We start from the raw sequence: 22978 nt of genomic DNA on the forward strand, positions 1-22978 counted from the left end.
CACAGACATAAATAGTAGGGCTGGGTAACCATGGGAAAAATTGTTTCTAAACTCAATTTGTTTTTAGGGGGTTTTTGTGTTTCGTTTTTTAAAAGAATTCCGAAATTTTCCTTTAAAAAGGTTCGAAATATACGAAATTTCGTAAAATTACAAAACAATTATGAATCGATTTGTTAATGGCGGACGCGATTGCGCAATATGCTAAAAAACCCTCCAAATGGGACAGGGGGAACTTCTGAAGCTTCCCTCTCCCTCTGTTGTTGACTGTTGGTGTGATAATTTATTTTTTATCACTGATAAAACAAACAACAACCCTAAAACTTGCACCAGACATATGGAAATAATTACGAAACGATTTCGAAACAATGACGAATCGATTACGAAACAATTACGAAATAAATTGAAAAAATTCGTTTTGATTTTTAATTACTCCTGCATGGCTCAATATCGGATCGTAAGCTAATTTAAATACGAATTAATAACGAATTGCGAAATTAACGAACGAAACCGCCCAACCCTAATAAATAGCTGGAGGTACACTTAAAAATGTACCTGTTCTGACTTACAAACAAATTCAACTTAATAAAAAACATACAGAACCTATCTTGTTTGTAACTTGGGGATTGCCTCTACTTGTAAACAACCCCATACACTAAGAGAAAATATACTTTTGGGGGGCTACAAAGCTCAGAATTTTCCAATCAGCATGACTAATTGCTGCGCTGGAATTGTCATAGCTTTTCTTTTTATTCAACATTTAAGTACCAAACTTGAGTTATTGGAAAATATGTAAGTGTTGCTTAAAATGTGACTGGCCCATCAGATTCTACTGCTTCTACTCAGAGGCAAACTAGAGAGGTTCTACACAGCCAGTGGCGGCTCAACCCATTACGCAAAGTAAGCATCTGCAGTATAGTTGATTTTGCCCAGGGGCGCTCTTGAGGTGCTCTTGGGGGAAAATAGACCTTGACATATGCGAGTTGTAGTTACTGGGATGTATAGTTCACCTACAATCAAAGAGCATTCTGAACTCCACCAATGATGGAATTGAACCAAATATGGCACAGAGAACTCCCACGATGAACAGAAAATATATATCAGTGATTGGTTGGGGGGCGCCAAAATACTGTCTGCTTACCATTGAAAATTACCTAGGGCCGCCTCTGTACACAGCCCAATATAGCAGGCTGGAATTGGGACCTGAAACTTTGCAGCCCAACAGGGACTCCCTGAGCTGCCTTGGGGGCAACAGGACATTCCTACTGCCCAGTCACAGTGAACACTATTTGGTGCTGCTTGGTAGGGGTCCAACTGCCACCTCTTTCCCCACGACACTGCTGATTTTCTCTTTTCCCTTCTCGCATCTTCACAAGACATGGAAGGAGGACAAAGAAGCCCCCAACATAGGTAGGCTGACCTAATACTGCTGTAGCCAACTGTGACACAGAGGGAAGAGGCAAAAGAGGATAGCTCTTCCGTTTTCCCAGGCCACTTGAGCTCGGGGCATGCAAGATGGCTGTTGGGAGAGCAACAGCCTGTTCTGTACATGAACTGGACTGTAACTTGGGAGAGAGCCCAAACTCTGGTGTAGGATTTGAGTTTTCCACTGAGTTATGTTAACTTGGGTTAAAGCCACACTGAGTGGCTTTCCCCAGATTATTCTGGATCAATCTATGTGCATTTTTGACTGCCCATGAACTGATCTGTCACCACACCAACTTAAATGGTCAGTGTAGATGGGGCCCCAATCACAGAATATCATCCATTGGAACTTTCTGTATAGATTACTACAATACATCATATATGGAGCTACCATTGAAGCGGACACAGAAGAAATATGGGTGCTCGCAGGAACACCAATTAGGAACCACCTGACAGCCAATTGAAAAGAACTTTCCTAATGGTTAATGTCACCATAGACTGAATTCAAGAAGCTGCTCATGTCTTTAAAAGACCACTAGTGCTTGGAACCTGCTCATTATGTCATTACGAGATGGGACTTCCCAAATTACTGGTGAGAGTCCTTCTCTGTGTCTCAGTAGTGGGAGAACCATTATCATATGATGATGTGGAGAAGGACTTCTTGCTTATACTGCTCCAATTGAGCAATGGTCTCCATTTGTAGTCCTAAGTGGTGCTGACACATACTTTACTTCTTTTAGTACCAAGATTACAACTTTATAGCTCACTGGAGGATTTGGGTTCTAATATTATAACGGCTTGGACTTGGATGTGTCACTTTATTGTGTTGAGTTATTACAATTGTTGAAGTGAATTGAGTGAAACAAAATGATTGTATCACTTGAAATATGCTAGAAATACCTTAAGCAAGATAAATTACATTTTTTCCATTTTGCATTTGTAATGAACGGTTTTGCACTGAATTGTCTTATATGCAGTGAGAAGCCCAAGGTCTGCTGAGCCAGCCACATATTCAAGAAGTCCAAAGGGTCATGGGATTTGAGGAAATATTAGAGAAAGTAGTACAGCAATATATTAACAGGAACAAAATAGATGTTAACAAGGGAGACACGGGGCTCTATTTCCGCTGCAAAACCAATGTAGCTAGGAACCATTTGTGTTTGACAAAAATATCATTTCTTTCCTGGCAATTTTTAGAGACCATTTATCAGGCTGGGTCTAAACCTGGACTTGAGCTCAACTGAAAGAAAGCAAACATAGGGCCCTTCCACACAGGCCTATATCCCAGAATATCAAAGCAGAAAATCCCACATTATCTGAGTGTAGACTCAGGTAACCCAGTTCAAAGCAGATATTGTGGGATTTTCTGCCTTGATATTCTGGGATATAGGGCTATCTGGAAGGGCCTATAGAGAGCATTTGCAGGAAATCTCTGTTGAACTTGGGAAGAGTTAATCACCAAATGTTCTGTTCATCAATTTTCCATAGTTACTACCTTTATGCTCTCCTATCTCTATTTTATTTTAGCAAATGTTAGATTGGGACCACTTAGTTGAACTGTCACTATAATGCCCCTTTGTCCTGGCTCATGAAGTTCCCTAGAACCTTACCTTTCACTCTACCAGTAAAAATTGTACTGCAATAAATACCTGATCTAACTTCCATAAATGTTTTGGTATACTGAGAAGGATGCTATTCCATTGCCAATGTTAAAAAGTTGTATGTGAACTCAATCTTTGCTCTTTCCACAGGCAGTACTATTTCTTGAATTGGCTATGATTATCTAAAACACAACTCAAGCAATGGCTTGATGCCTCAGAAGCATATTAATCAATAATAGATACAGTAAGGATAAGAAACACGACTTTGTAGAGATAGAGTCTGTAATCCCTACCAAGCTGTTCAGGTATTTCTGCCCAGAAAACAGCAAACACTATTATTGACCACTTTTTTTTTAAAAAAAAAATCTTGTCATTCATTTGTCCAACCTGACATAGTTATGGGAGGAAGTGGCACTTTCCCTTTTATTATAGAAATCCAAGAATCGAATCTAAGTTGCAAAGGCTAAAAAGAAAAGAAAAAACACCTGTGCCAACTACCATCCAAAATACACTCAAAGCTAAAAACCAACAGGTTCAGTGTGGGAAAGAGCTCATACACATTTTATATTTGTCTTATAATGATGTTTACCACGTACAAACCTTGGCATGCTATTTGGTGAAAGATGACTTGAAGGCTTTTCTGCTTAGAACACTAACGTTATATTTAAAAATCAGGATTTTGGGGGGAATATTTCAGTTCCTTTTCAAGCAATGAGAATAAGCTCAAAAAATCTGCTTGACTCCTTAGCTTTTTTTTCTTATCAGGAGCGACTTGAGAAACTGAAAGTTGTTTCTGGTGTGAGAGAATTGGCCGTCTGCAAGGACCTTGTGTAGGGGATGCCCAGATGTTTTACCATCCTGTGGGAGGCTTCGCTCATGTCCCCGCATGAGAAGCTAGAGCAGACAGACGGGAGCTCACGCTGCTCCCCGGATTCGACGTCTTAGCTGAGAGGTGACACAAAATGCTACAGGTTGTAATGTAACTATTACTATTTAAGATTAAATATTTCCTGTTAGATTCAAATATCTTTATGACTGTACTGGTGACAAGGCCACTAGTACAAGGCCACCAGGTGGACATTTGTTGGATATTACACAATGTGATAACTGGAAATGCTGTCAGAAGATAGTTCTCTATTTGAAGACTGACCAGTATGGTTAAACAAACAAACAAGATAAAGAACCAAAGGATGCAGGGACTTCGAGATGCTCCTTAGTAATTGCATCCTACACTACTAATTGAACAAATTCACATATACATGTGGTCATAGCCCACTTCAGGAAAGTGGTGAGATATTTAAATTGTAATCATTATGGCATTTCTAAATTTCACTCATGTTTATCAGGGGACATGCATATTGCAGAATGAATGCAGTTTGACACCACTTTAACTACCATGGCTCAATGATATGAAATAATGACAATTGTAATTTTCAAGCTCTTTAGCCTTCTCTGCCAAAAGTGCTGATGCCTCACCAAATTGTAAATCTCAAAATTTCAAACCACTTATCCACAGCAGTTGCAGTGGTGTCAAACCGCATTCATTCTACAATCTAGATACAACCCAGAACAGCATATCTGCATGGCTTTCTTTTGGTGATACATATTTCCTTTTGGTTAACACTTTCTCATTCTAGTCTTCCTTCTGTCAGATTAAAAACAAAGAATAGGGCAAGCTATTGGAAATATATTTCCACACCTGATATAGATGCCCACTGCAAACATATCAAAGCTTAAAAGAGAAACAGCACACCCCTAGTGTGCACTGCAGTGTGCATCCACATGGAAAACAAGTGTTAAGAAAAGTCAAGAAAAAGTCCGAAATTGGCAATAAAACGTGCTTCAGCTGATCAGTGTATGAACGCTGCAGAGCAGAAATTCAGGAAGAACATGAGCGGAGCTACCTTTGAGTATTAACTATTCTTTCTGTTTTGTTTTGTTTTTTTTACCACTACAACCCCTCCATAAAACTTGGTTGCTCCAATCAATGTATTCAGGTCATGTTATAAGGAGCACAGATCTGAACACTAGTCTTGAAACAATGTACTAAGAGAAGGAACAACAAATAAGAAAATTGAAGTATTTTTCTCTCCAAATATGGTCTTTCTCATATAGCCAAGTTTCGACAATTCCCAGAATCTTTCATACAACATGCTTTTCTCGGGCTTTGTTGCATTGTTACATTTTATTTCAGTGCCATATCACAATAACATCTCCCTTACCATTTGGACATAAACATTCTGGGGGAAAGCTTTGGAGTGTTTTACCTGAGGACTGTATCTTCTCTATACACACTTCATAAACTTCTCATAATCAGGCAACTCTTTGTTTTGTGAAAACCCGATGTGCCTTGCAGCACTTCGAATATACAGGTTATGTGTATTGTTGCTTTCGTTGCTTCAGGCCAAAAACTTGAAGTGAACAATCAAATTATTCCTGAGACAATCTGTGACTTTCCCCGGCTGAGTAGCATCGAACTTCAGCTGTGCTGAGAAATAATACCACAACTTATTTTCAGGTTGAAGATGGATGGATGCTTGCCACTTTTCTACTTCCTCCACCTTACTCGAAATCTCCTAGTTTTCTAATGCATGACAGTGACAAGTATGACAACTGTGGCTCTTTTATAAAAAAAAACGTGAACAACCAAACCATTAAACATGACATAACAACTTGCAATGAAAGCCAAATCTTGCCTGTCATTTCAGTCATGCCAAAGATTAATTGACCATACATATCAGGGATGAAATCATCTGATTTAATCTTTAAAAATCTCATTGCTGGGATCAGCTCTATCCAATTCTGTTTGAAGATACTACATTTTGTTTCATTAATGCTTGTAAATAAAGAGTAAATGTCCTATTAGAGGAATGATAATTTTATCTTCACATTCCCAAATTAGTGATTCCATTCACTATATCGTTAGGATATATATTCCTTCCACCAAATTATCTGAGAGGCTTCTTCTCACTATCCCATTTCTCTCCTTGTTCTCCCTTCTTTCATTTAAAGCACTTCATTTATTTAGTTTTATTATAGATGCAAGTCAAGAAATGCAATTAAGACGAGGAGAGAAAACCATAGACCAAAACAAACAATGAAAAACCAACAATATGGGAATACATTTAAGGAAAGAGGCCTGCCACTGAGAGAAGAGAGAGAAGTATGTTACAGAGAAAACTCCAGTGAAGTGATCGACTCTGTACAGTTTTGCATTGGCAGGTGGACAATGTCACCTCTGCCTGCCAATGGCTTAGCTGTTCTCATAAATTAGAAGGGATGTAATAATGTTATGCCTAAACAGAGAAGGCTGAAGACCTTGCAAACCTACAACTCCCATAATTCTATAGCATGGAGCCATGTCAGTTACAGTGGTGCCAATCTCATTACGGGCAGTCCTGAAGTTATGAACACAATAACTTCTGTAGGTTTGCTCTTAAGTTGAATTTGTATGTAAGTTGGAGCAGGTACATTTTAAATGTAATTCCAGTTAAGTATATATATTAGCTTTGGATAGCCTAGGAAAGAGTTAACACCCCTGTGGTGTTTCTTGTGCTGTCTGTGCCCCTGTTCAGAAGATTTCACCTCACTTTCTGTCGTTGTGATAATTGAATTTTGAAAAAATTGGCTTGTTGTGGAAACAAGGATTGGTGGCAAAGCTTCAGTGGAGGCACCTTTCCCCCACGATAACTCTTTCTAAGTGTAGATGTCTCTCACTTCCTGTTGTCTCACTCTCATTCTTAACTATGAGTCATTTGTAAGATGGATGTTTGTAACTCGGAGACTGCTGGTAATTCTATAGTGTAGATGCATCCCCAGAAAACCCAAAACAGTCCAAGATTTATTGGACTTCCAGCAACAAACTTTGCAACTGACCAGGAACATGCCTTGAATAGACAACCAGCTCTCCATATCCACATATTCTCCATCCATTACTTAAAGATATTCATAAAAATTGCAAAAGGCAAATCCTGATTTTGCCATTTTATATAAGTAACACTATTTTACTATCCCAATGTATAGAATGGGACTTGAACATCAATTGGTTTGATATTCCAGGGAGGTCCTGGAATTCCAGTGGATGCCAAATAGATACTAAGAGTCCATTGACATCATGTCAGGACTGAACATGTACAGAGATATCTGAGAGGATGTCTATAAGCTTTGGGATATTTTTTTCCTGAGGATGTACCAAAGGCCAAGCTTATATAACTTTAGGTAATGAAAAATCTTTTTTCAAAGTGAATTTTTGTTGGCTAGGGAAAGGGAAGGGAAAATAATTATAGGAACTGACCTTGAACAAGATGAAGTATATTGCCAAATAAAAATAGAATTCTAGCTTTTTAATAGCCCAGATGGTCCAGAATTGCCATCTATCTTAAATAGTTCTTGTCTACAGTGGAGTCACTAGGGTTGGTGTCACCAAGTGCAGTAATTCATGGTGCCACCCTTATTGACCTATTCTCATATCAGACCATATATAATCCTTAGTATTTTTTTATATCAATGCTATTCAAAAATTATAATTCTTCTATATCACTGACAACCACATCAGACAGGGCTGTTTTTGGTGGCATTTGCCAGTCCAGACATAGTTGATCCGTGGAGTTCACTGGTTCCCATCTCACAATGCATGTGTACCTCCAGTGGGGCTTGGCGGTGGCAACCCAGGAAGCAATGGGGGGAAGCCACACAGTTGACGCTTCCCCTGTGGGATCAGCTTCCTGCCAAGCCGGGTGATGCGGGGCGTGGGGTAGCGGGTTCCCCATACCCCCTGACAGCTGTCACAGGATTCCAGGGGCCTGTGTGATGTGGTCATGAGTGTAATAACAACATAAGCAATTGTTTAAAAAAACCAATAGCAATGAAAACAACATGTGCTTGTAACATAAGTTGAAACACATGATTTGACACACCATTGCAATTGGATAAAAACCAACAACAAAGCGTTCTGTTCATTCATTGTTGTTATTCTATTTAATAATTAAATTTCCTTTTCTCTTGGGAAGAGACCCATTTTTACTCATAAGTGAGGAAGGAACTGGCAAAACCACCTCTGAATTTTCCTTACCTAAGAAAAGCTTGAGTAATTCATGGGTGGCCACAATTTGACATACTACTTGAAGACATACAAATACAATGTCAGAGCAGCATGGAACAGAATAATTTCTGCCATGGCTCTATCACAAACATGTATTGTCACAGGAATTGTCAAGATTATCACATTTGGGGGGGGGGGGGAATCTATTCTATCACAAAGTTTAAACAATTAAGATTGATGAGTAGCTTTTAAAATATATGTCTGTGTTGTATTCTTTCTCAAACACACTTTTTGAAAGTATGTTTTGTTTTATATTAGCAATAATAAAGTACTATACCTGGGTAAAATGGGATTGCTTACAGTCATGGGCTCTCTGAATGACACCTTTCTACCACAAATTGGTCTAGCTTTCCAATCTGGAGCCTTGTAGCCCTCTGGTAAGGTCTATAGACAGATGACAGTTGTTGCTTATAAGGTAGATAAGGTTACAAGCACATTTCACTTACACTGCTCTCCGCCCCTCCTTTTTTTCTCCAGAAAATGTCAGAAAGTCACAGCAAGTTCTCTTCTTTCAATCATTCTTTAAAACTCACCTTTTTCACAAAGCCCTTGTCAACTACGAACACCACTGGAAGAAATATTCATCCCTGGAGATGTTTAGGGCTGAAATCTGAAATATTCTTACTAAATTTAATATAGTAGCAAACATACACGGGGTTGTTCTGAATGCATGTATTTTCTGAAGCCCATCTTTGGGTAAGACTACAAGTGCAGAATAAACAGACTCATCTTGAACTGACTTCTGGCTATTCCCCACAATATTCAAAGCTTTGGGGCAGTCTCGACAATGGGTCGGGTTCGATTTAGACTGGTCCACTGTCCAGAAAGGACAACTTGTGCCTGTGTCACTGCCACTTCCAACAGGTCATGGTACTCCATGTGTGCTCCTGGCCATTGTAGGTGCTCCGTTCTGCCATCAACAGAAGCAACCAGAGGTGATTAGGAAGTAGAGAAGATAGCCCCTTTCTTCTGATCACATGGGTGCCTCTGCTGATGTTAGAATGGAGTACCTCTAATAACCAGAAGCTCACATGGAGAGTTGGTAGCAACATGGAAGGTGAGGTGGTGGTTCTAGCAGGGTCACTGTAGTCCTGGACTGGCTGGACCATTTAGATACCAATGTGGTGCTGCAGAAAGTTTGGCTGGATACATCTGGCTGCCTCCAGAACCAGTCCTAAGCATGTATGCTCTGGAGTAGATACAACTTTAGTAGCCAGTGTAGATTTGCCATTTCATCATCTTTGCTCTTCTTCCACTCTTCCATTGTATTTATTTGAGTAGTAAGACCTTTTCAATCTGAGTATGTTAGCATTGGTAGTAATAGTAGTACTATTACATTATGCTTATGACACTGGTGGTGTTATACACATGACACACATTTCTATGACTTAAAGGCACTTGCAAACATTTCATGTCTCCCTAAAGTAGACCAGCACAATCTATGGTTCTCCAGGTGTTTTGGACTTCAGTTGCCAGAATTCTTGATCATTAGACAAGCTGGCTAAGGGCCTCATCACATTAGTAAAATTACTTGTCCGAAAACACTTCACCCATGATGGACCTCCATGTGATGAGGTCCTAGGGCTTCTGGGAGTTGGAGTCCCAAACACCACAGTTTGTGCTGGCCTGCTCTAAAGTCATGTAGCATAAAAAGTTTTATAATGCCAATTGGGTATTCACAGACTAATCTTTTTGTAAAGTAACTTGCTTCAGATGCAATAATTACAGTGTTGAAAAAGAAGCTTCCAAAACTTGAATGCGTGAATCTTGCAAGCCTGCTTGAAGAGTGTCAGGCCAGCACAAAAGCTGGCACTATTAGCTTTCATCCATGCTGAGCTGGCAATAGAGTGAGCATAGAAGAATATATTAATTGGTATTAGTCAATCCATTTAATATGCTCATTCTGTAGCCACGCTTATATTTTTTTCTCTATTAAAGAGAAAAACAACAACTGTCACATGAATTTGAAAGGAAGAAACAGATACAAAATATTATTAAAACTTCACTAAAGATCAATGTTTGCCTTTGTAAGGTTTGCCTTTGCAAGAAAAACACCATCAGATACAGTTTCCTCACTGTTGTAACATTACAGAGATAGTAAACGTTAGGAGATAAATATTACAAGTTACCAGCTATTTCACTTGTTGCTGTTTTTTTTTTTTAAAAAAAACATGCTTTACTGATTACTGCACCTTTGAATCCGAATAAACAATTAATTGACTAATTATTCAGGTCACACCAACCCACAATGAAATCTTTATTCAGTGTTTACTGCAATCTTTGGCAAAGAATGCCTTGCTGTTTTTCAACTAAGAAGAACTGCACCCTTTGGCTCTTCTCAGCATCAGCTGCCTTGGTTTCAGAGCTGGATGCCAATAATCAGTCTTCTTTTTCTTTCTTCTAAAGTGGGTACTTTTTTTACCCCCCAAAAGGGTGAAAAGAACTATTCTCATCAATGCCCCATATATTCTGCCTGATTTATGTCCCAGCCACTGGGTCTCTTCCTTCCGTATCTTTCTAACATTTATTTTCTTCTACCTCAACTCCATCCTCTGCACCTCTCCCTCCTCCCTACTTCATATGCGGAAACAAAAAGAGCAAATTCCTGTATCCAAATTACTGCCTGTGATCGGCCAAATCCCACTCAATAAACTGGTAAGAGGAAACACCATTGACTGGAAGAAAGGAAACAAACAAACCAACAAACAAATCTAAATCTTTCACTCCTATTAGTCTAATAAAACTGTACTTAATTTGAAACCTAAACTGAAATAAAACTTCAGAGGTTGGAGAGGGAGATATCATGTGTGGACGTTCAAGAACAGGGATGGTGATTCTTGCTAGGGAGGCAATTCTTTAATTTTGATCTTGAATAAGGAAGGAATAACTTTCTACTCACTGCAAACTGTGAAAATTGTAGTCTTTTAATACTATTCAGATTTTGTGAACAATTTGATTTTGTATGCCAAACTAGTTGTAGTGAGGGATTTATTTTGCCAAAAATATACACATATTTGTTTTGTACAGAAAATATCGATAGTATGTTTCCTGTGCAGAAAATGTTGGTTCCTCTGCAGCAGTGATTTCCAAACTTTTTTTCTTTGACCGAGGACCACATGACCAGGAACCACTTGACCAGGAACCACTTTGATCAGAGATGACTCTCCAACATTAGTACCAAAAGGGTTGTGAATCAGGTTTTGGTCAACTTTAGATTTGCTTTGGTTATTTGGGGTGCTGATTCAGAAAATTGCATTGGATAGACCACCATCAGCTCTAGTTTCTGATACAGAACATATGCCATCCAGTAGTTGCCATCTGGTTGCCCACAGAAAACCATATTTAATAATCTAGAGCTGATGTAATAGTAGTAATCTTTCATGGGTAGTCAATCTCTCTCCTCCTGATATCCCCACATAAGAGGGTTTTGCGAGACTAGTCGCTCTTGTTGCTACATGGTTTCCAGGCAACAATATAGTAATGGTGACTATATTGTCAGACTATATTTTTGTTCCTGGGGACCACTGGTGGTCCACGGACCACAGGTTGGGAATCACTGCTCTACAGGAAAGGCTGGTTTTTTCACAAGACAACTGGATGTAAATTTTGTACAGAATTAAGTCCCAAATTACAAATATACTCATAAATGCATGATTTTCCTTGTGAGGGTTTCCTGACACTGAAGAAGCACATTTTTGAACAATTCCTAAAAGTATTTTAAATATTCTTTCCATCCCTAATTCTTACACAGAACCTGCTCCTAAGAGTTTTACTTTGGCAAATGCTTCTTATATATCTGGGTGAACAAACTGAGGCCTGTGGCAGTATGCAGACCTGATGTTTAATGTCCCCAGTACTCAAGATTTTCTTTCTTTTTAAAAAAGGAGTACAATTCCTGCATCCATGGGACAACTATTTGCAAACTCATTTATTGGCATTCAACAAAATATGTCCTTTCTAAGCATTTTCTAGCTCCAGCATGGCAATGTGTCAGAAGTCCTTCATTTCTATAGGGTTTGCATTCCTGGACTTTGCGTGGTTCTGCATATCCATACAAAGTCCAGAAATGTATCCACCATGGACAAAGGGGTTGTACGATATTGCTTTTACAATTTTACATCATATTGAAAAGGTTAACTGCTTAATACACCATTGTCATGGTACAGTCAATATCACAATCAAAATGAAATGAGCTACAATCAATGGGACAGTAAGTGTCTTGTCCAATATCATACGGACTTGCCAATATTACTCCATATCATATTAATTAAGCTAATTTTAACTCAATGTAAGGTTTAAGAGCCAGCATGGTAAAGTGGCTAGAGTGTTGGACTTGGTTTCTGGAAAATCAGGATTTGAATTCCTGATCAGCCATAAATATCCACTGGTAACATCCACACCTGGAATACTGTGTCCAGTTCTGGGCACCACAGTTTAAGGGAGACGTTGACAAGTTGGAATGTGTCCAGAGGAGGGTGACTAAAATGATCAAGAGTCTGGAGAACAAGCCCTATGAGAAGTGGCTTAAAGAGCTGGGCATGTTTAGCCTGAAGAAGAGAAAGCTAAGAGGAGACATAATGGCCATGTATAAATATGTATGGGGAAGTCATAGGGAGGAGGGAACAAGCTTGTTTTCTGCTGCCCAGAAGACTAGGATGCGGAATAATGGCTTTAACCTACATGAAGGGAGATTCCACCTGAACATGAGAAAGAACTTTCTGACTGTGAGAGCTGTTCAACAGTGGAACTCTCTGCCCTGGAGTGTGGTGGAGTCTCCTTCTTTGGAAGCTTTTAAACAGAGGCTGGATGGCTATCTGTTGGAGATGCTTTAAATGCGATTTTCCTGCTTCTTGGCAGGGAGTTGGACTGGATGGCCCACAAGGTCTCTTCCAACTCTATGATTCTATAACTCGAAGCAAGTCACACTCTTTTGGCTTCAGTGGAAGGCAATAATAAACCTTCCCTGAATCCATATTTCCAAGAAAACCCCATGATAGTTTCACCTTAGGACCACCAGAAATGGGAAATCATATGAAGACACATATCAGCAAAGTTCATTTATATCAGCAAAGTGAACAACAATTACTCAGATACATTTGTGAAATTTTATTAATAAGGAAATTATTCTTTCCAAATACTAATTAATCAAGAATAAAGTAGGAAATACGTCATTTGCTAGTAACTGAATTTAAATATATAAAACTAAATCTAATTTATGGATTATCTTTCATTCAAAGGGCCCACGAAGTACCCTTTCTTCTCCTTTAAGTCATGCTTCATGAGTGTATGGCCTTAAAGTACATTTGTTTAACCTGAAAAAATGGTCCATAGCCTAATTGTACACAGATGACTCATTCCTTTATCTTGCTGTACATAATGCTCTTCAAAATCTACTGCTCTATCACTATTGTACTATTTTAGATCTTCTGAATTTGCAACTCATACAATAATTTTTGTGTAAAAATAACTGTATGACACTTTCCTTCTACTCTGGGAGTGGGATGTCATCAGATGTCAATGTGTTACTACCAGCCAAAGTAGTGCTACAGCCCACTGACCTGCAGATATTTCACCTTCTGAGTTGGGGAATATATTACTGGACTGCATCTCCCAACAATTCTAGACAACACAAATCATGATGAGGGATGATGGGAGTGGCTGTCCAGCAACATCAGATGGACAGACATTTCCCCAATACTATTTTAGAAGTATGGATAGTTGGATACCTTCCTCTAGAACAGGGGTCCTCAAACTAAGGCCCGGGGGCTGGATACGGCCCTCCAAGGTCATTTACCCAGCCCTCGCTCAGGGTCAACCTAAGTCTCAAATGACTTGAAAGCACACAACAACAACAATCCTATCTCATCAACCAAAAACAGGCCCACACTTCCCATTGAAATAGTATTATGTTAATATTTGTTAAAATTGTTTTTCATTTTAATTATTGTATTATTTTAAAGTGTTTTTGCACTACAAACAAGATATGTGCAGAGTGCATAGGAATTCATTCATGTTTTTTTTCAAATTATTATCCGGCCTTTCAACAGTTTGAAGGACTGTGACCTGGCCCTCGGTTCAAAAAGTATCAACACACCTGTATGCCCAATGCATCTTACATGTGGAGTGGGTAATTTTATTTATTTATTGGAGCCCCCGGTGGTGTAATGGGTCACCACTGACTGAAAGGTCATGAAGCCACCCCTGATCAGAGTAAGCTCCTGACCATTTGTCTAGCTTGTTGTCGACCTTGGAAGCCTGAAAGAGAGTTGCATCTGTCAAGTAGGAAATTTAGGTACCGCTTTTGCAGGGAGGCTAATTTAACTAATTTACGACACCATAAAAAAATCTCCAGCAGTGGGCAAAAGAACGAGGAAGTACTCCATCAAGGACTCAGTGTCACAAGTGGACCATGAAGCAACAGCTCCCCCAGTGGCTGAAATTCAAGCATACCCTCATGAAGCTTAAATCGTCTCTGTGTTTGTCTATATATCTTGTGTGTCTATGGCATTGAATGTTTGCCATGTATATGTGAATGGTAATCTGCCCTGAGTCCCCTGTAGGGTGAGAAGGGTGGAATAGAAATACTGTAAATAAATACATAAATAAATAAAACATCAAAGCATCCAGGCCTCCCCTGAGCAATGTCTTTGCAGACAGCCAGGTTTCTCACATCAGAAGCTACTTGCAGTTTCTCAAGTTGCTTCTGACACGATTAAAACAAATTAACATTCTTTTTAAATTCAAAATAGCTGACAAAATGCAGGCACATAATACAAAATTATGATGCAACATTTCATAAAACATAACCATACAAACTGGATAGTTAAAGCTGTTTGTTGTTGCTGTTTTAACATCTATTTTTTATGTTTTTATTCGACTTTTACGATTGTTAGCCTTAAACATTTTCGGAAGAAATCTGTGATAAATATTTGCTAAATAAATCAATATAGAGTATGATATTAAAAAAAATAACAAGCCATGTGCATGTTTATAGCACTTCATGCTGATTAATAAATTAGCACGCTCAATTTCTCAAGTTGTTAGAACAGTTGTTAATGCAGATTATTGTCGCCATAAACATGGCGTGACTTGAAAGGGGGCATCTTTATGCTTTTTAAGAAACTCTGACTGGGAGGCACACAACATGCCAATGAAAGTATGCTAAGGGCACATTAATCAGCACCCGAACTACAGCTCTATCTGTGTTTATGCCAGAGCCTAAAGATGCTTTTCACTGCTAGTGTTATTGTGAGGAAAGAGAATATGATCCATTGAGGAGAGTCAATCAAACACCAAAAAAGTAACTGAATAGCAGTCTCTCCCCCTTGTTTGGAAACAGAGACTTGAAAAGAAAATGCCAAGGGTAATGGACTGCTGCTAAGCAAACGTACCAGCTCTCCTTACCTGCCTTGGCACCTTTTTCCTTTGCAAACAATGGCCACCCTCCATCCTTTCTCTTGTTCTCACTATTCCCAGCTGCTCACATTCTCTCCCTATGGGCAATGTTGGCGATTGAGTTGGTCACTGAAGGTGACAACATGGTATAGAGCAGTGATGGTGAACCTTTTAGAGACTAAGTGCCCAAACCAGAGTAGAGGGTGGATGGGCACTTGGAGGGTGGCGAGCCAAGGGGGCGGGATGGGGGGCAACCTGGCTCAGATTATGATTCTAGATTATGTGATTTTAGTGTTTATACGAATATGTTTTAATTTTATGTCTTAATGTCTAAATGTTGCCTATGTGCAATGACTATTGGAATGGCCTGGATTACGATTGTGGATGGTGTGGTTAATGGTGAAGTTATTGTTTAAAATGTTCTTATATGTTTTAATGCATTTTATAATTTTATTTTCAAATGTTTATTTTAATTGCACATTGTTTGAAAACACTAAATGTGTAAAACTGCCTGGAGTCCCCTCTGGGGTTGAGAAAGGCAGGATAGAAATGTCGTAAATAATAATAATAGTAATAATAATAATAATATTAATGTGCCACAAATACCATCTGCCTGCGACAAAGAACTGGTGGGATCACAAGCCTGAAAAAGTTACTGAAAATGAACATGTCAAACTACTCTGGGACTTCCGAATTCAGACAGACAAGAGTTTTGGAGCACAAAACTCCTGACCTCACAATCATGTTAAAAAACCAAGTATGGATAGTTGATGTTGCAATTCCAGGTGACAGCAGGGTTGAAGAGAAACAACTAACATGATATGAGGATTTAAAGATCGAACTAGAAAGACTCTGGCACAAGCCAGTAAAAGTGGTCCCAGTGGTGATCGGCACACTGGGTGCAGTGCCTAAAGACCTTGGCCTGCACTTAAACACAATCAGCATTGACAAAATTTACCATCTGCCAGCTGCAAAAGGCCACCTTACTTGGATCTGTACACATTATTCGTCGATATATCACACAGTCCTAGACACTTGGGAAGTGTCTGGCATGTGATCCACTACAACAGCCAGCAGAATATCTACTGTGGACTCATCTTGTTGTGTTTCAAATAATAATAATAATAATAATAATAATAATAATAATAATAATAATGCCACATTGAGGAAAAACAACAGAAAAAACTCAGCCGCTATCAAGACCTCAAAATTGAACTGCAAAGGCTCTGGCATAGATCAGCACAGGTGGTCCCAGTGGTCACTGGGGCACTGGGTGCTGTGCCAAAAAATCTCAGACGGCATTTGGAAACAATAAACATTGACAAAATCACTATCTGTCAACCTCAAAAGGCCACCTTACTTGGATCTGCACGCATCATTTGAAAATACATCACACAGTCCTAGATGCTTGGGAAGTGTTCGACTTGTGATTTTTTGATACGAAATCCAGCATATAGATCTTGTTTGCTGTGACATACTGTGATTTTGGGTCAATAATAATAATAATAATAATAATAATAATAATAATATGTCTTATGGTTTAATATGGTTTTAATAGTTTTAATTTATAGTTATATGTGACTGATTTTTTTTGTTCTAGTGTTTGGCATTTAATTTTGACATGATTATGTTGGAAACTGCTTTGGGTCCCCCCAGGGGTGAGAAAAGCGATATATAAATACAGTAAATAAATAAATAAATAAATAAATAAATAAATAAGCAGGCATGCAAGTGGGGGAAGGGAGGAGGTGCTGGCCAAATTCTCACCATGGAAACTCACCAAGTGACCTTGGGCAAGACACATCCTCTATGGTAAGCAACAGCAAAACCTCACTGAACAAATCTTGCCAATAAAACTTCAGGCGCAACCTGAAGACAGACAACAACACGGAAGGAGCAACTGCCTCAAAATCTACACTCACATCTCCTGCACTGAATGGTTGTGTTGGGAGGAATAGGACTTAGCTAGCTAGTTCTCTACCATCACTGTGACAGAGGACAACGTGATGAGCAATGGAAAGTGCTGCTTGGTCCTCAAAGGATTTTGCCTTTTCTCTGTGTACGGATGGACGGTTACACCCAATTCTAATTCAGCTGCACGACCAAGCCAGGTAGGAAGTGCAACCAAGGTTTGCTTCCCAGAGGGCGAGAGCAAGTGAGAGACCATGGGCCCAACTCTTATTTCCAAAAAGGAAGAAATGCTAAGGAATTCTACCATGGTAGGCTTTCCTTTCAAATTCACTGAGTTTTTCACGACACCCTAAGAAAACAACTGGACCCACGGCATTGAGGGTGAAGGAGAACAATCATTTCTCCCTCTGGTGGTGCAGTGTAATAATAATAATAATAATAATAATAATAATAATAATAGGCAAATGTTTTCCCCTGCAAATAGCCTGTGTTGTCTGTTGACACCTCCAAGGTAGAGCCCCCGGTGGTGCAGTAGGTTAAACCTCTGTGCTGGCAGGACTGAAGACTGACAGGTCACAGGTTCAAATCCGGGGAGAGGCGGATGAGCTCCCTCTATCAGCTCCAGCTCCTCATGCGGGGACATGAGAGAAGCCTTGCAGACGGCTAATTCTCTCACACTAGAAGCGACTTGCAGTTTCTCAAGTCGCTCCTGACATGACACACCCCCCCCCAAAAAACCCTCCAAGGTCATGTGGCCAGCATGACTGAATGTAGCGCCATTACCTTCCCGCCAGAGCGATACTTATTCATTTACTGACATTTGCATGTTTTTTAACTGCTAGGTTGACAGAAGCTGGAGCTGTCAGTGGAAGCTCACGCCACTTCCAAGATTCGAACCTGCAACCTTTCAGTCAACAAGTTTAGTAGCTCAGCGGTTTAACCCACTGTGCCACTGTACATAAATCATTTTAGATTATATATTGCCTATATGTGGCACTTCGCTGTATTTTTCTAGGTGCCACGAGTCCCTTCAGGGAGATAGTGGTGGAGTAGTAATAAAATGTATTATTATTATTATTAAACTTTTTTTGTACCCTGCCCCATCTCAGGGTGGTTCAAAACAGGAATAGAGTAACATACGTGAAATAATATATACAAATAATAACACATCAGGCAATATAAAAAGGCATCAAGATGAGCTAAAACACAAGTAAGCAGCATTAACAATAAGAATGATAAACATTAGTTTAAACACAAGTGTTCCTATGAATTTAAAAAGGCCTACTACTCATACAGAAGTGGATATTGATGGATCACCCACCTCTTCCTCCCACTTTCTCACCTGCATTCTCCCTTTGGTCAGTAAGCATTCCATCCAGTAAAGCTGAGAAAAAGCAGTGCTATCATTTGTCATTCAGTGGATCCCTCCCATCCCAGTGGTTGCTGCTATTTCTGATTGCTCTCTTTCTGTCTACAATTCCCTACCTGTTCCTTTGTATCACCTCTGTGGACAATACAGCAGGAAGAAACAGAGCCAAAGGAAGCAGAGGCCTGCTGTCCCTTTACCTACCTTCTTCCAGCAGTGAGGAGTAAGTGAGGATGATTGGCATCTCTGAACCCTCACCATAGTCTTTCCCTCTGCCTGCACTCTTTAGCTCTTTGGTGATGAAGTGGGAGTAACTGAGTTTAGATTAGGCTGATTAGAGGAAGTTGGGAAGGGGGGGGGGGAGTCCTCTCCTGACAAAAAAAGAGCACCCATTCTTTAGTTTAGAACAATGTTTCTCGACATTCTTAATGCCGTGACTCCGTAACACAGTTCCTCATGTTGTGTTGACCCCCCAACCATAATATTATTTTCTTTGCTACTTCATAATTGTAATTTTGGTACTGTTATAAACCGTAATGTAAATATCTGATATGCAGGATGTATTTTCATTCACTGGACCAAATTTGGCACAAAGACCCGATACACCCAAATTTGATTACTGGTGGGGATGGGGGGGGGGGATTGATTTAGTCATTTGGGAGTTGTAGTTGCTGGGATTTTTAGTTCACCTACAGTCAAAGAGCATTCTGAACTCCACCAACAATGGAATTGAACCAAACCTGGCTCACAGAACTTCCGTGATGACAAAAAATATTGGAAGGGTTTAGTGGGCATTGAGCTTGAGTTTTGGAGTTGTAGTTCAGCTACATCCAGAGAGCACTGTGGCCTCAGACAATGTTGGATCAGGACCAAACTTGAAACGAATACTCAATATGGCCAAATGGGAACACTAGTGGGGTTTGGGTAAATTAGACCTTGACATGTGAGAGTTGTCGTTACTGGGATCTATAGTTTACCAACCATCAAAGAGCATTCTGAACCCCACCAATGACAGAATTGGGCCAAACTTTCCACACAAAACCCCCAACAGAAAACACTGTGTTTTAGATGGTCTTTGGTGACTTATGTGCTTATATGTGTGTGCATATATTTGTGTATATGTGTATATGTGTGTTTCTGTATATGTGTGTGGTCTTGTGCATGCGTTGTAATATAATTTTTGCTTTTTGGCTTTTTAAGTCTCCTTTGCTGCATTTTTCAGGGGTTTTATGAGTGAGTCCTTGTGGACAACAAGTTAAACATGAGCCAACAATGTGATGCGGTGGCAAAAAAAAGCCAATGGGATTTTGACCTGCATCAATAGGAGTCTAGTGTCTAGATCCAGGGAAGTCATGCTACCCCTTTATTCTGCCTTTGTCAGACCACACCTGAAATATTGTGTCCAATTCTGGGCACAACAATTGAAGAGAGAGCTGGTATGTGTCCAGAGGAGGGTGATCAAGGGTCTGGAGAATAAGCCCTATGAGGAGCGGCTTAAAGAGCTGGGCATGTTTAGCCTTGAGAAGAGAAGGTTGAGAGGAGACGTGATAGCCATGTATAAATATGTGAGAAGTAGTCATAGGGAGGAGGGAACAAGCTTGTTTTCAGCTGCCCTGGAGACTAGGACGCGGAAGGATGGCTTCAAACTACAAGAAAAGAGATTCCATCTGAACATTAGGAAGAACTTTCTGACTGTGGGAGCTTTTTCAGCAGTGGAACTCTCTGCCCTGGAGTGTGCTGGAGGCGCCTTCTTTGGCGCCTCCTTTAAACAGAGGCTGGATGGCCATCTGTCGGGGGTGCTTTGAAAGCAATTTTCCTGCTTCTTGGCAGGGGGTTGGACTGGATGGCCCATGAGGTCGCTTCCAACTCTTTGATTCTATGAATCTATGATTCTATGATATACAAGATGTAATTTGGACCCCCATCCCTGCCTCCCCTCTGACCCAGAGACATGAGTGCAGGGAAGACTCTCCTTTGAGGAAGTGACTGATCCATCCCCATTCAGCTCCACTGTGCAAGGAACAAACAAGCACCGGTTTATTGAGTCTCTCCGTGGACAAACCAGGCTTCCATCCTCCTCGAAGAGGAAAAGTAGAGACACTCTGCGCGCCTGAACCCTTCCCTGCCCAAAACTCAACCAAGAAGGAGGTGGTGAACCAGACCTGTTTTGGAGGGGATCCTTTCCTTTCCTATCGTCCTTACTCCCAAGCAAGCAAGACCAGGGATCGGGCTATCAAAGGGTTGTGTTCCCTAGGCACCCCAATTCCCCACTTTCCCTCCACACACCCCGCTTTCCCGAGGCGAAGATTTCCCCGGCGCAGGACGCATCTCTCCGTTTCCCAAAGGGAGCCAGCGCGCATCTCTTACCCAGCGAGGCGGTGCCTGGTCCACGTCCTCCAGCCTGGAGGGAAGTTGGCCTCCGAAACCTCCTTGTCTTCCTCCTTCCCTTCCTTCCTTTCGGGGCTCAATACAAGGGCTGTTTTGCGCGAGAAGCCAAGGTCCCGGGAAAAACTCCGGAGCTGTTTCCCTCTTCCCTAAAGTCCTCTAGTCTTTCCTCCACGATGCCTTTGCCCTTTCAAGCGGGGGCCAGTTATCCTTATCAGGAGTTGTTGTTGTTACTACTACTACTGTAATTTCCCAGCCCTGCTTTCCACTTCTTTCTGCAGTTGCTTCTGATCTCTTCTGCCAAATTGTCCCGGAGAAAAAGTCGCCCGAGGCCGCTCTCTCTCTCGGCTCCACGGAGATGAATGGCTGGATTTGAGTTTCGTGGCTTTTCTGCCAAACGCGCCCTCGCTCTTGCTCTCTCTCTCGCTCTCTTTCTCTCTCTCTCTTCTCAGGTAGGCGGGCGGAGGACGGAGGAGGTTCCTTCAGCTGGCAGCTACTTGGGAACGGGAGGCGGCTGGAGCCAAGCCTGGCTCTTGCTGTGGGCGGGGGAATATTTATTTGCTTCTCTTTCTCTCTCTCTTCACAGCCTCTGCTGCCTGTCCCTAGCTAAGGGGATCTCAGAGCCCTGGAGCCTGAATAGCCAGCAAATGGAATTCAGTTCCTTTAGTGCCAGGAATGGGTGCTCCTTCCTCTTTGGAGGAGCTGCCTTGGAAGCCCACCAGAGGAAAATATTGAATGGCCAGTGGGCAGGCTCTAGGGATGCCAAGCAAGACCCTTCCCACTCCAGCATTGATCTTGGGGTTCATTATTATTATTATTATTATTATTATTATTATTATTATTATTATTAACTTTATTTGTATCCCCGCTAGCATCTCTCGAAGGACTCGATGCGGCTTATTTATTTATTTATTTATTTCATTTACTTATACCCCGCCCTTCTCACCCCGGGGGGGGGGGGGGGGGGACTCAGGGCGGCTTACAGAGGAGGCACAATTAAATGCCTAAATCAATTGACAGTACAATACAAAAAAGCAATTCAACAGTTAGAATTAAAAACATCAGTGCATAATAAAATATTAATTTATTATTTATTTATTACTGTGCTTATATACCGCCATTTCTCAGCCTAAATCGGCGACTCAACGCGGTTTACAACACAATGACAAGCAGCAATATTCCATTAAAAAGCATAAAAACACATACACAATACACAATATTATTGGGCCACCAATAATAATCCAATGCATCTCTTAATTGTAGTCGCAATCCAATTTCGTCATCTGTGATTAACCAATCCTTGTTCATCAGTTTCGTTGCACCAGATTAATCAAATGCTTGTTTAAACATCCATGTCTTCAACCTTTTTCGAAATACCATCAGCGAAGGAGCTGATCTCACCTCTATGGGGAGGGCATTCCAAAGCCGAGGGGCCACCACAGAAAAGGCCCTGTCTCTCGTTCCCGCCAGCCGCACCTGTGAAGCAGGCGGGATAGAGAGCAGGGCCTCCCCAGAAGATCTTAGGGTCCTGGTGGGCTGATAGGCCGAGATATGTTCGGATAGATAAGTTGGGCCAGAACCATTTAGGGCTTTAAAGGCCAGCGCCAGCGCCAGCACTTTGAATTGGGCCCGGTAGCAAATCGGCAGCCAGTGGAGCTGGTACAGCAGAGGAGTTGTATGCTCCCTGCGCCCCGCTCCGGTTAGTATCATGGCTGCCGTCCGTTGGACTAATTGGAGCTTCCGAGCCGTCTTCAAAGGCAACCCCACGTAGAAAGCGTTGCAGTAGTCAAGACGGGA

The 22978-nt window shown here is 40.8% G+C and overlaps 1 protein-coding gene across 2 annotated transcripts in view; it reads right to left on the minus strand.

The window, feature by feature from the left end:
- Positions 1–21761, minus strand: part of CDH20 (cadherin 20) — a 241467-nt gene extending 219706 nt beyond the window's left edge. The window contains exon 1 of one of the 2 annotated variants that reach the window (XM_060774698.2): positions 21164–21761. The gene's annotated coding sequence lies outside the window, so the exon portion shown is untranslated. Of the gene's footprint in view, positions 1–19000; positions 19075–21163 lie in introns of those variants that run through there. The other variant, XM_067467530.1, reaches the window with a different exon arrangement.
- Positions 21762–22978: the final 1217 nt, after the last annotated feature.

The sequence above is a fragment of the Anolis sagrei genome, chromosome 4, assembly GCF_037176765.1.
Source record: "Anolis sagrei isolate rAnoSag1 chromosome 4, rAnoSag1.mat, whole genome shotgun sequence".
In the NCBI taxonomy this organism is placed as follows: domain Eukaryota; kingdom Metazoa; phylum Chordata; class Lepidosauria; order Squamata; family Dactyloidae; genus Anolis; species Anolis sagrei.